We start from the raw sequence: 12688 nt of genomic DNA on the forward strand, positions 1-12688 counted from the left end.
CTCCTTCCAAACTCGCCCGAAGTTCGCTTAGCTCCTTCTTCTTTTGGGCAGAGGAGGCCTCCGACTCCTGCAGTCCCAAGGCAAGTTTCTCGAGCTCTTTTCTACGGCATGAAAGCTCCTCTCGGAGTCTAGATAGGGCGTGATCATACATCTCTTTAGACTACGGCAAAATAGAAGAGTCAAAAAAATGAGGAAAAATGCTTGAGACTAAAAAAGTATACATGAACAGCCATCACCTGTTGCTGGAACTTTTCCGCTGCCTTAATAGCGCTGGGAGCATCCAGATCGATGTCCTCGCTGGCATTGTCAATTTCATCAAGGAAGTTGCCAAATGCACCTCCTCCCTTGAGAGGACCCCTCACATTGGCAGCATTCAGGTCCTAAGCGTCCCTTAATCCCCAGAGGAGAACTGATGGCCCAAATTAAGGCCATCCAGGGAATCGATGTCACCAAAGGGAAACTCCTACCCCCTGAAAGCTCCAGGCCTAGACCCTTTGGGACCAACAGAAACGGTCTCCCCAGTGGAGATTGCACCACATTCGGTCACGGGATCAGGGACCACATTCACACCTGCCTCGAGGGTCTCTATCACGCGGGATCGATCTGAATCAGTCGTTCCCGATTCAGCGGCCTCTGGTCAAGGCACCTACGGGACTCCCGTGCTCGACCTCGTTCTCTGTACCAAACGATACTCTCCCTCATCATTTTCATCCCTAGTTCCAGTAATTGCTCTGGAAGCTGAAGCCGAGGTCCCGGTGGCAGCTCGAGGCCTGCGTGATTTAGGTTTCTTTGTCGTCGGAGAATCAACAGCCGCATTATTCTTCCTTTTCTTGAACTTAGCGGGATCCGAAGTCTCCACCTCACCATCGGGAGGTGGTCTCATCTGCACACCATAGCCAAGGCCTGCACAAACATAATGGCTAAAATTTACCAACATAAAGAATACAGGGAAGAAGCATAAGATTAAGATATAGGTGGCAAGAAGAACTTAACCATTATTCTTGGCCACCCACCGCATTTAGCTAGGTCGGGCCAAGACCAGACGAGATACGGGAATGAGGTATCCAACTGCCTGATCTAACCCGGCAGATCCTAAACTGCTTCGAAATACCCAGCGGTAGCTGCAAAAACCAAGGGAAGATCGTTTTTCGGAAGAGAGGTAAGAAGATCACAGAGCATGTTCGAAGGAAAAATACTTAAGCTGTGTATTCCACTTCTCCGGGAATGGCATCCTCCTGGTCGGGATGATGTTCGAGGTCCTCACACGAACATGCTCATCCACCCTCGATCCTTGTCCTCATCGGTGCTCGAGAAAAATGATATTTTGGACCGGTGTTAAAGCTTAATCAAACCTTGATAAAATCTAGGGCTATACAATCTAATCAAATGGTCGAGGGTAAAGGTCTCGCCCTCGACCCCATTGGAGAAGTGGCGGAGCATGTAGACTATCCTCCAGAAATATGAATAGATTTGACCTAGCATCACTTGTCGCAGAAATCGAGAATAACCGGATCTATCTCCAAGGAAGAAGGGTTAGAAGAATCGACCGGACCTAGAATTAATGGGTAAGTATATAAATAAAGGAAACTAGCTTTGTGATCCGTTATGCTCTCGTTAGAGCGGCGGATCTCAACCTACGTTGGCTCATCCCATCGGTAGTCTTCCTTCGCTTTCTCTATATCGATCACAATGCTAATGTACCGGGACACGTGTTCGCATCGGCCTAGTGTAGATAAAGGTTTGTCGACGGTGAAATCCTTCATCGTGTCGAACCTGGTAGGAGTACATTATTCAACGATGGGTATCACTTTGGGCTTTCCTTTGGATGTTCGGGATGAAGAGGCAGCCTCGTCTTTCCGAGGAACTATCTTGGAAGTTCTAGCCATGATGGTGGTAAAACGTTTATGAAAAAGTGGGCAAAGGATCAAGAATGAAAGAAGAAAGAATGCGAAAAGGGATGGGTCTGGCCTTGAAAATTTGAAGATGTTGTGAAAGTATGAATTATCAAACGATCGATGCATTTATAAGAGCCGTGTGGGCAACGGAAAGGACGAACCAATAGCAGTTCGTGGGATTCTCGATAGTCGTGTTTGACGGCGACCCTTGTGCGGCTTTTTGAGTATAGCATTTAATGCTCTGATGGACGGACATCATAGAGATGATGCTTACGGAGTAGGGGCTCAGGATCGTTTCCTATCACTTTGTTCTAGGAAACACGAGGACTATCTATATACGGTGGAAATCGACGGCTCGATTTCACGAGCATCACGACATCTCGAGGGCTTCCAGTGATCGATTTCGAGAATTCTCGACAGTTCGACTTCGAGACAGTATAAGTAATGACCGGCCCAGAGACAATGTGAATTACCGGTCTCGGCGGATCAAGGCGGAGTTCCCAAGGCACGTGCGTATGGCAGGACAAGTCTAGTGGACTAGCCCAAAAGGCGAATCAAGGCATTAAGTGGTTGTACCAGCCCCATATCTTTGTAATTAATGCGTTTCTACTATGTTGAGATTCTCCCTTATATATAAAGGGGATCCTTGTCATTTTGTAAATATCTGTTGCTCAATACTAAAGACACAAGAACATTCTCTTTGCTCTGTAACATATTTCTTGATCTCATTTTTTCATTTATTGTTCATATTTATTGCGTTCTACTTAAAGTTCATCATTTATTGTTTATTATTGGTCATAAAGAGCCGTCATTGATTTATTTATAACTGTTAGTCTCCATCGACCACCCTCAATAGCTCCAGTCGAGCTTCGGACTCGACCCCGAGGCCCTGATTATTAATCATTCGGTCTGGTTATCACCTTGCTCTCAAGCTTTTTTCTCATTTCTAAGTCTTTCACATAGCATTAACTACTTAACAACTAGCATAAAAATAGATCACGTTTTTTTAGAACCACTAAATAAAATTTAATCGTCATTACCATTTTTACGGTAAAAGAAACTAAATCACAGACCAACAGGGACGGCTTGCCAAGCTACGCAAATAGTTAATTTGCTTGTCGTCGCAAAAGTTTGCAATTCCTATTATTCAGACAATTTTGTTATTTAGATACGATCATCAAAATTTCAGATATTAGAATATTTAATTGCCTTCTATATAAGCTAATCAACCCAACCGTCTATATTATATTCTACGAGAAGTTTGACATTTTTTCAATTTGTTTTTCATTCAGAATACCACCATTTATATATCCTTGCCCCTATTTGATCTTCACTATCTACAATTAAATGTGTTGGTGAGTCATTAATTCTATCTCCCATACTTGCAACCATTTTTCTAAAACTAAAGGAAGAATCAAACACATCATAACAAAAGAATGATAGAACTACTAATCAGGAAAGGAAACTACATTAATCAATCTTTCTGCGAATCCAAGTTGTGCTCAAAAAATATAAAATACCAAATAACCAGAATAAGTTGCGGTTATTTCATACTCCAGACCAACATATATACAAAAAATAGTTTGGGAAGAGTATTGCTTATAATACTATGATTGAACCATTAGAGACCTAATTGGATAGTAACTTCTCAAGATCTCAATCCAAGCACCCACTCAAAGTAAAAATAAATCAGTATATATATACCCACGCATGTACATATATTGATCTTCTAAAAGATAGAACTCAAGCATCTCAAACTGAATTAGAAGAATGACGTAGACACAATCTTTCTTTAGAAACCCGAGCACAAAGAAAATATAATCACTTACTAAAAGTTTGTTTAGAAGTTTTGGTTTAAAACCCCAAAAATGTTGACTTGGTGAGAAGAATAATAAGGCACGGAGGAACAAATTCACTAAGAACCATGTCAATTTTTTCAAATTTGAACCATTGGGTATCCGGGAATTTTTAGTAGGCCTAAGCGTTGTGTCTTTTAGTTTTGCCATGCGTCCTTTGACTAAGGTTGGGTTTTCTTTGTAAGCTTGGTATTTTTAGGTTTTAAAAGGGCAATTAAGTAATTTGACTTTTAACTTAAGAGCTTCCTGTTTTTAATATATTTTAGATTTTAGATTTAGATTATGAAAAGCTAAGCAATTTATCTCTGAGTTACTTCTTTTATTACTTGTTTTACATTGCTATGAATTGCTATTGGCTATTGGTGTTAGACCCGACCTTTATTCCAGTTCGCCACTACTTTCAACCTAAGGTTAGGTTTGTTACTTATTAAGTACATGGGATCGGTTGTACTCATACTACACTTCTGCATCTTGCGTGCAGATGTTGGCTACCGATATTGTTGTGATCGATGGGAGCTGGAATTGAAGACGTACCTGCGTTCCGGTTGTAGTTGCCTCTTGTTCATGGTAGTTTTAGATTCATAAAACTCTATGTATGTACTTTTCAAATAGATGATGTATTTACTTCATACCAGCATTGTAAACTCTATTCTTAGAAGCTCATGATTTGTACTACTAGTCCTTGGGGAATGTATCAGATTCAGATATTTCTTTAGTTAATTGCTTTATTAATTATTATTTGAATTGGTTAGTTGTTAATTGGCTTACCTAGCGGGTTAGGTTAGGTGCCATCACGACTAGTTAGAATTTCGATCGTGACAATAACTTTTCTATATTTAAAACTAATTTAGTTTTAAACTTCTCATATTATCCTTAATAAGATAATATATAATCATACAAATATTTATAACTTTTTTAATATTTTTCTTTCTTAAATTTTGCGCTCAATAAAAATGTATCACATATGATGGGAAAGAGGGAGTACTTTAATATATAATTTTCCTCTAGTGCTTTTAATATAATGGGAAAGTCAAATTTAACATGTTAAACTCTCTATAGTCAAATTCGACACAGAAAAATAAAATGAATGAAGTACTTTTTTTAACAACGCAGGAGATTAAGTTTTCTGATTAAGCCATGACAGAGATCTCTATACCATAATTAGCAACCTGTAAATTTTGCAATCACATAATTTATCTTAAAAGGCTTTTACAACATTTTTAAATCATACAAGGGAAACAATATTACTTTCCCCGGTTTAAAAAGACTGACATAATTTTACATTTTTTATTGAAAAACTTTTATATTCACACAAATGCTATGGGAGGTTGTCTAGAATTTAGACATTTTATTTCTTGTTATTTTTAATCTATCATTTGAGTTACCTTGTTCTATGTTTGGCTTACCTAGCATTAGGTTTAGGTACCATCACGACTAGGTAATTTTTGGGTCGTGACATGCACATAGTCCTTTTAAATACAATGTTCTTTATATATATATATATATATATATATATATATATATTTGATTTTTCTTGGTATAATATAAGCATATGAAAAATATATACATAATTATACAAAATTCATATATAAAATTTTGGTATTTTGCCTTTAATCCTTTATATCACGTGATTAAGCATTGTCACTTGCAAATGAATATGTTGAATTACGGCAACGTTTCAGAAAAATAATTTCAAGAATGCCAATTTCTATGTATTTAACAATTAGCTGAATTTAATAACGAACAAAAGAAAGAAAAAAAAAGAAGAAAAAGAACACCATTGGTGTGAACGACAAAAGATTAAAATAACTTTGAAGATCCGAAATCCAAATTCATTAGGATATCTTCTTTTTGTTGGATTTGTAACTCATTTCTACTTCCATGGCGTCACGACCCGGAATTTTCACCTTCGAGATCGTGTTGGCGCCGAATATTTCACTTACTAGGCAAGCCAACGTTAGAGGATTCTTAAGTCAACTTCAGTCAATTTTAATAACAGGAACAATTAAGCTAAACAAAAGCTAAAACGGATTTGCGGAATTACACAAAACCCATAATATCTGATACATTTAGGATCTGGAGTCACTACTCACGAGCTACTATGATTTACTACAAACAGAGCCTGAAAGAAAATACACGGTTCTGAAAGAAAAGAAACAGTAAAATAATAAGACTAGGAAGAGACTTCAGGGTCTGTGGGCACCAACAGATCTACCTTGGATCTCCTAACGAGCAAGTCATGTTGCTAACCTCACGATCAGCTAGGGCCGGTACCAAAATCTGCACAATATAAGTACAGAGTATTGTATCAGTACAATCAACCTCATGTGCTCGTAAGTGAAGAGCCTAACCTCGACGAAGTAGTGAAGAGGCTATGAAAAGACATCTACATAATAAACTTGTACAATTAATAGTATATGTACAAAATAACAACAAATAAGAGTTAGACAAGTAATATAGGGAGAGGGACATGTTGAGAGGAATATAAGATAAGAGAATCACATCAGCAATGATAACTAGAACATCCATTATGCCTTGAACCAATGAAAATAATTATGCACAGTAAAGAAAAGTGCACAGTATCACCCTTGGTGCTTTTACTCTCAACTTCACTGTGAAATAATTAAACTGCATGGCATCAACCTTTGTGCTTTTACTCTCGACCTCACAATATAAATCAACAGATATGGCACGGCATCACCCTTTCGTGCATTAACTCTCACAACATGGCACGACATCATTCTTCGTTCATTAACACTCATAATATGGCATAACATCACCCTTCGTGCATTAACACTCACAATATGGCACGGCATTACCCTTCGGACATTAACACTCTCTCTTACCATGAAGCAATGAACAAATAGCAATATGGAGATAGAATAATAACAACAAGCCTTACTTCAACATTTGGTTTCACAATACCAACCTCAACTTTTCAATCAATTCTCAATTATTACCAACGATAAACAAGATAAGAACGATCAATTTAATAATAAGAAGTCTAAACATGGATAACATGATCAAGAAGCTATAATTACAAGAAATCAAACCCCACCCGCATGCTTTAACCTGACAACAACACATAAGTACTCATCACATTACATATACGTTGTACCCAACATCTAAACATGTAGAAAATAGACAAATAGGTCCTAATCTCTCAAGTCAAGATTAACCACGACACTTACCTCACTCCAAAGGCCAATTCAAAGCTCAACCACGGCTTTGACTTTCAAACAAGCCTCCGAACCAATAGAATCTAGCAAATTATCAACCAAACAATTCAAATTAAGCCTTAGGAACTACCCACGATTGTAAAGAATTCAATTTAGGTTATTATTGAAAAAGTCAACAAATGTCAACATCCGGGCCCGCTTGATCCAAACACGAAATTTGGACCAAAACCCGAGTACCCATTCACCCCCGAGCTCGATTATGTAATTTATTTTGGAATCCGACCTCAATTTGAGGTCTAAATCGCAAATTTAAAAAATCCCTAATTCTACCTAAAATTCCAATTTTCATCATGAAAACACAAGATTTTTTGTTGAAATCTAAGGAAATATCGTGAAAGATTGAAAGAAACTAGTTTAGAATAACTTACTAAGGATTTGGGGAAGAAAAGTTCTTTGGAAAATCATTTCTAAGGTTTTTGAGTTTGAAAATTTGAAGAACGAAAAAAAATCCCGTCTAAGTCATATTTGATCAGTTGCAGATGACGCATTTGCGATATGGGGTTCACAAATGTGAGCCTCGCAAATGCGAAGAATCCATCGCAATTGCCAAGACCTTCTCATTTATACTTTCTTCGCAAATGCAAAGAATAGCCTGACCCTCCACAAATGCGACCACTTGATCGCACTTGAGATCATCGCCCCTCCTGTCGCACTTCGTATATGCGAAGTATATTTCACAAATGCGTACTCAATGTGGCCCAGCTACTCTTCGCATTTGCGATGAGTAGCTCACAAATATGAACCCCTCAGAGATTGCAAATGTGATGCCTAATCTCGCAAATGCAAGATTAGAGGCCTGCACCAGAACTGGAAATACCAATAATAATTCTAAGTCCAATTTCACTCGGTAGCCTATCCGAAACTTACTCGGGCCCTTTGGGCTCCAAACCAAACATGCACACTAGTCTAAAACTATCATACAAACTTGCTCGTGCGATCAAATCGCCAAAATAACACCTAGAACTACGAATTGGGCACCAAATCTATTGAAATTTTCAAGAAAACTTTGAAACTTTGAATTTCACAACAGGACATCCGAATCACGTCAAACCAACTCTGTTTCTTACCAAATTTCACAGACAAGTCACAAATATGGTATTGGACCTATACCGGGTTCCGGAACCAAAATACATACCCGATATCCAAAAAGTAAACCATTGGTCAAACATTTCAAATTTATTAACTTTAACTTTCAAATTTCTACAAAGTCTGATAACTCGGTCTAGGGACTTCCGAATTCGATTCCAAGAATACGCCCAAGTCCTAAACCACAATGCGGACCCATTGGGACCGTCAAAATACGAATCCGGATCCGTTTGATAAAAATATTGACCGAAGTCAACTCAAATGTATTTCATTACTAAAATTTCATATTTTATTAGTTTTTAGCATAAAAGCTTTTCGGAAACATGTCCAGACTGTGGACACAAATCGAGGAGGGATAAAATGAGATATTTAAAACTTCGAAGCTCCAAGTTAGGTTCAAAACCATAAGTTGACCTACCGAGTTGTCACATTCTCCACCTCTAAAACAACTGTTCGTTCTCGAACAGACATAGAAAAGTACCTGGGTTGGAAAAAAGGTAGGGACATCTACTCCGCATGTCCGAATCGGACTCCCAAGTAGCTTCCTTTACGGGCTGGCCTCTCCACTCCACTCGAACTGAAGGATAAATCTTCGATCTCAAATGACAAACCTGTCGGGCTAGAATAGCCACCGTCTCCTCCTCATAAGTCAAATCTTTGTCTATTTGGACAGAGCTAAAATCTAACACATGGGATGGATCGCCGTGATACTTTCGGAGCATGGACACGTGGAATACCGGATGAACTGCTGATAAACTGGGTGGCAATGCGAGCTTGTAAGCCACCTCACCTACTCCCTAAAGAATCTTAAAAGGTCCGATGTATTTAGGGCTCAACTTGCCCTTCTTTCCGAACCTCATTACACCTTTCATGGGTGAAACTCGAAGCAATACCCGCTCTCCGACCATGAATGCAACATCACGAACTCTACGGTCGGCATAACTCTTCTGCCTGGATTAGGCTGTGCGAAGTTGATCCTGAATAATCTTGACCTTATCAAGGCATCCTGTACCAAATCCGTACCCAACAATCGAGCCTCCCCCTACTCGAATCATCCAACCTGCAATCGACACCGCCTACCATATAATGCCCCATAGCGAGCCATCTGTATGCTCGAATTGTAGCTATTATTGTAGGCAAACTCCGCAAGTGGCAAGAGCTGATCCCAATAACGTACGAACTCTATAACACAATCACGGAGCATATCCTCCAATATTTGAATAGTGCGCTCGGACTATCTGTCTGTCTGAGGATAAAATGTTGTGCTGACCTAAACCTGCATGCCCAACTTACACTGTACTACCCTCCAAAAATGCAAGGTGAACTACGTACCTTGATCAGATATGACAGACACGGGCACACCCTGAAGGCGGACAATCTCGTGAATATATATATATCTACCAACCGCTCTAAAGAATAGGTAACTTCCATAGGAATGAAATGCACTGACTTGGTCAGCCTATCTATGACGACCCGGCCAGACGTCTCATGAGTTATCGCTTTTTTCCCCATTTCTACTTCTTTATGCTTTGTTATTCGTGTTATGTGGTATCGGGTCGGTCGGATCGAGTTCGGAAAGGATTTGGTAAGGTTTGAAACACTTAGTCCCTTTAGAGTGAGTTTAAGTTGGAAAAGTCAATCGGATGTTGACTTGTGTATTAGAGGGCTCAGATGTGAGTTCTGATGATTCGGTTAGCTTCGGGAGATGATTTATGACTTAAGAGCATGATCGGAAGGAGTTTTGGAAGTTCGAAGTAGATTTAGGCTTGAATTACCGAAGTTGATATTTTGGCAATTTTCGGTTGGTAGGCGAGATTTTGATATAGGGGTCAGAATGGAATTTTGAGAGTTGCAGTATGAGATGACATAGGAAGTCGTTTGGTTGGGTTTTTGATCAAAAGAGAAATTCAAAATATTTTAGAAAATTTGGCTTGAATCCGATATGTTTTGGTTGATTTGATGTTGTTTGAGGTATTTTGAAGATTGGTACAAGTTTGAATAAGGTATTAGGATATGTTTATGCTTTTGGTTGAGGTCCCGGGGGCCTCGGGGTGATTTCAGATGGTTGATGGGGAGTTTGAGGAATGTTTGTAGCTGTTGAACTTTTGCTGATTTTGGTATTTCCGCACCCACGGATTTGGGGACCGCAGGTGCGATGCCGCACATGTGGAAGAGGAGCCGCAGAAGCGGATTATTGAGGAGTTGTTAGGAATCATAGATGCAGTTGGCCGTGTAAGTGATTTTCGCAGAAGCGGATGAATGACCGCATATGCGGTACCGCAGAAGCGGGTATGGGACCACAGATGCAAAATGGTCTGGGCATAATGTATAAATTGTGGCCTTCGCAAAATTGAGCTATTTCACCATTTTTGACTTCGGCTTTGGAGCTTTTTGGACGATTTGAAAGAGGGATTTCAAGGGAACTTCATTGAGGTAAGGAATTTGGAGCTAAAACTCGTTCCTATGTTATTATTACACGGATTAGTGTTAGAAGTCATGGAAATTAAGGGTGAAAATTTGGGAAACTAGGGCTTGGAAACATAGACCTTTAATTGAGGATTTGAAGGACCATTTGGGGTTGGATTTCAGAACTTTTGATATATATGAACTTGTGGGGAGATAAGGAATCTATTGATTTAAAAATTATCGAATCTGAGACGTGGGCCCAGGGGTCGGGTATGTTGTAAATTGATTATTTTTGCTTGGGCTTCGTTCCCTAAGCAAACTTCCTCGTTCTGATTTTTGATAGATTCGACGCGAGTGGATGCCGATTTGAGGGGCAAAGGCATCGCGAGCTAGAGATTTTACCGGTTCGAGGTGAGTAATGATTTTAAATGATGTTCTAAGGGTATGAAACCCCGGACTCGCATATCGTAGTGCTTTATTGAGGTGACACACACGCTTGATGACAAGCGTGGGATCGTACACTATTGGGTATTGTGACTTAGTCCGTCCAGAATGACTATTTTGCCGCGTATTTGACTGAAATATATTTGCTATTATCATGAATTGGGTTGAATGCCATATTTGAGCCTTTTGCCAACTATTTGAATACTTCAGGGATTTTTACTGGTATTTCCTCACTGTTTTGACTTTTTACTGAACTCAATCATGTTATATTTCACTGGTTTTCGTACTCAGCCATGTTTAATCTATTTTAACACTTACATGTTCTTTTAAATGATATTTTTGGGCTGAGAATCACGTTTTTCTATTGCTCGAGTGGCTTGTGAGGATTTTGATTGAGTAAGGCCGAGGGCGTATGTTGTGAGGAAACATTTGATACTGATTATGAGGCCAAGGGCCTGAGATATGTACGCCGCAAGGTGGCTTGATTCATGAGGCCGAGGGCCTAGTAATAATGCCACGAGGTGGCCTGATATTGCGCTTGGGCCGTAAAGGGCCTCTCTAGGAGTCTGTACACCCCCAGTGAGCGCGGGTACCCATTGTGATGTGATATTAAGCCCGAGGGGCTGGTATTGTTCTGAGATGTTGCCCAAGGGGCAGAATAGTGGATACTGTGCCCGAGGGGTGAACCTTTATGTGGTTATTTTCTTAATTAACTGTCCATTACCTGCTTATTTGTTGAAAAAGGCTTTTCATGAAATTACATTTGATATTAAGGAATTTTACATATCTTTCACTGATTCACTGATTTTTTTAAATGGTTTTACTGCTTCATTATAGAATGCTTTGTGCTTTACGTGATTTCTTGCTTTCAGTCTTTATTTACATTTGTTACTCACTGAGTTGGACTACTCACTTTACTCCCTGCACCCCGTGTGCAGATTCAGGTGTTGAGGATCCTGCCAGTATGAGTTGAGATCTCCCGGCAGATATAGGAGTCCACGAGGTAGCTGCTTGACGTCCGCAGTCCCGTGTGCCTCCCTCTTTGTCATTTCTATCTCTTATCAGACATTTGTAATAGTTTGTAGACTCTTCAGACTTATATTAGGTTTTATAGATGCTCATGAATAGTGACACCCTGATATTGGGCTGTGTTTGGGATGTATTCCGCATATCATACTATCATTTGCTTAATTTTGGTTTATTTAACCATGTTTAGACTTTTTCTAAATGCTTAACTATTGATAATTGGAAATGGGAAGTGTCAGCTGGCCTTGTCTTCACGAGAGGCGCCATCACGATCGGGTTTGGGGTTTAGGGTCGTGACAAGTTGGTATCAGAGCCTAGGTTACATAGGTCTCACGAGTCATAAGTAGGTTTACTAGAGTCTTGCAGATCGGTACGGAGAAGTCTATATTTATCCTCGAGAGGATGCAGAACCTTTAGGAAAGCTTCATATTCTTGAAGTTCTTGTCGTGTGAATTTGTTGATCCGAGTACTAAACTTCTATTGTTCTATTCTCTCACAGAGTGAGGTTATGCGCTACCAATATGGATGGACGACCACCAGTACCACCAGCTATGGCCACCAAAGGCCGAGGATGTGGTCGTGGTCGTGGTAGGGGTAGAGCAACTAGGGCAGCACCTGCAGATCCACCAACTGCCCCAGTTCAGGATCAGGTCCCAGTTATGGACGCTCCTGCAGAACCAGCTCAGGCACCGGCTGTGCCCATTGTAATTTCGGGTCTTTAGGAGGCCTTGGCTCA

Source organism: Nicotiana sylvestris, chromosome 6 (assembly GCF_000393655.2).
Source record: "Nicotiana sylvestris chromosome 6, ASM39365v2, whole genome shotgun sequence".
Taxonomy (NCBI): Eukaryota; Viridiplantae; Streptophyta; class Magnoliopsida; order Solanales; family Solanaceae; genus Nicotiana; species Nicotiana sylvestris.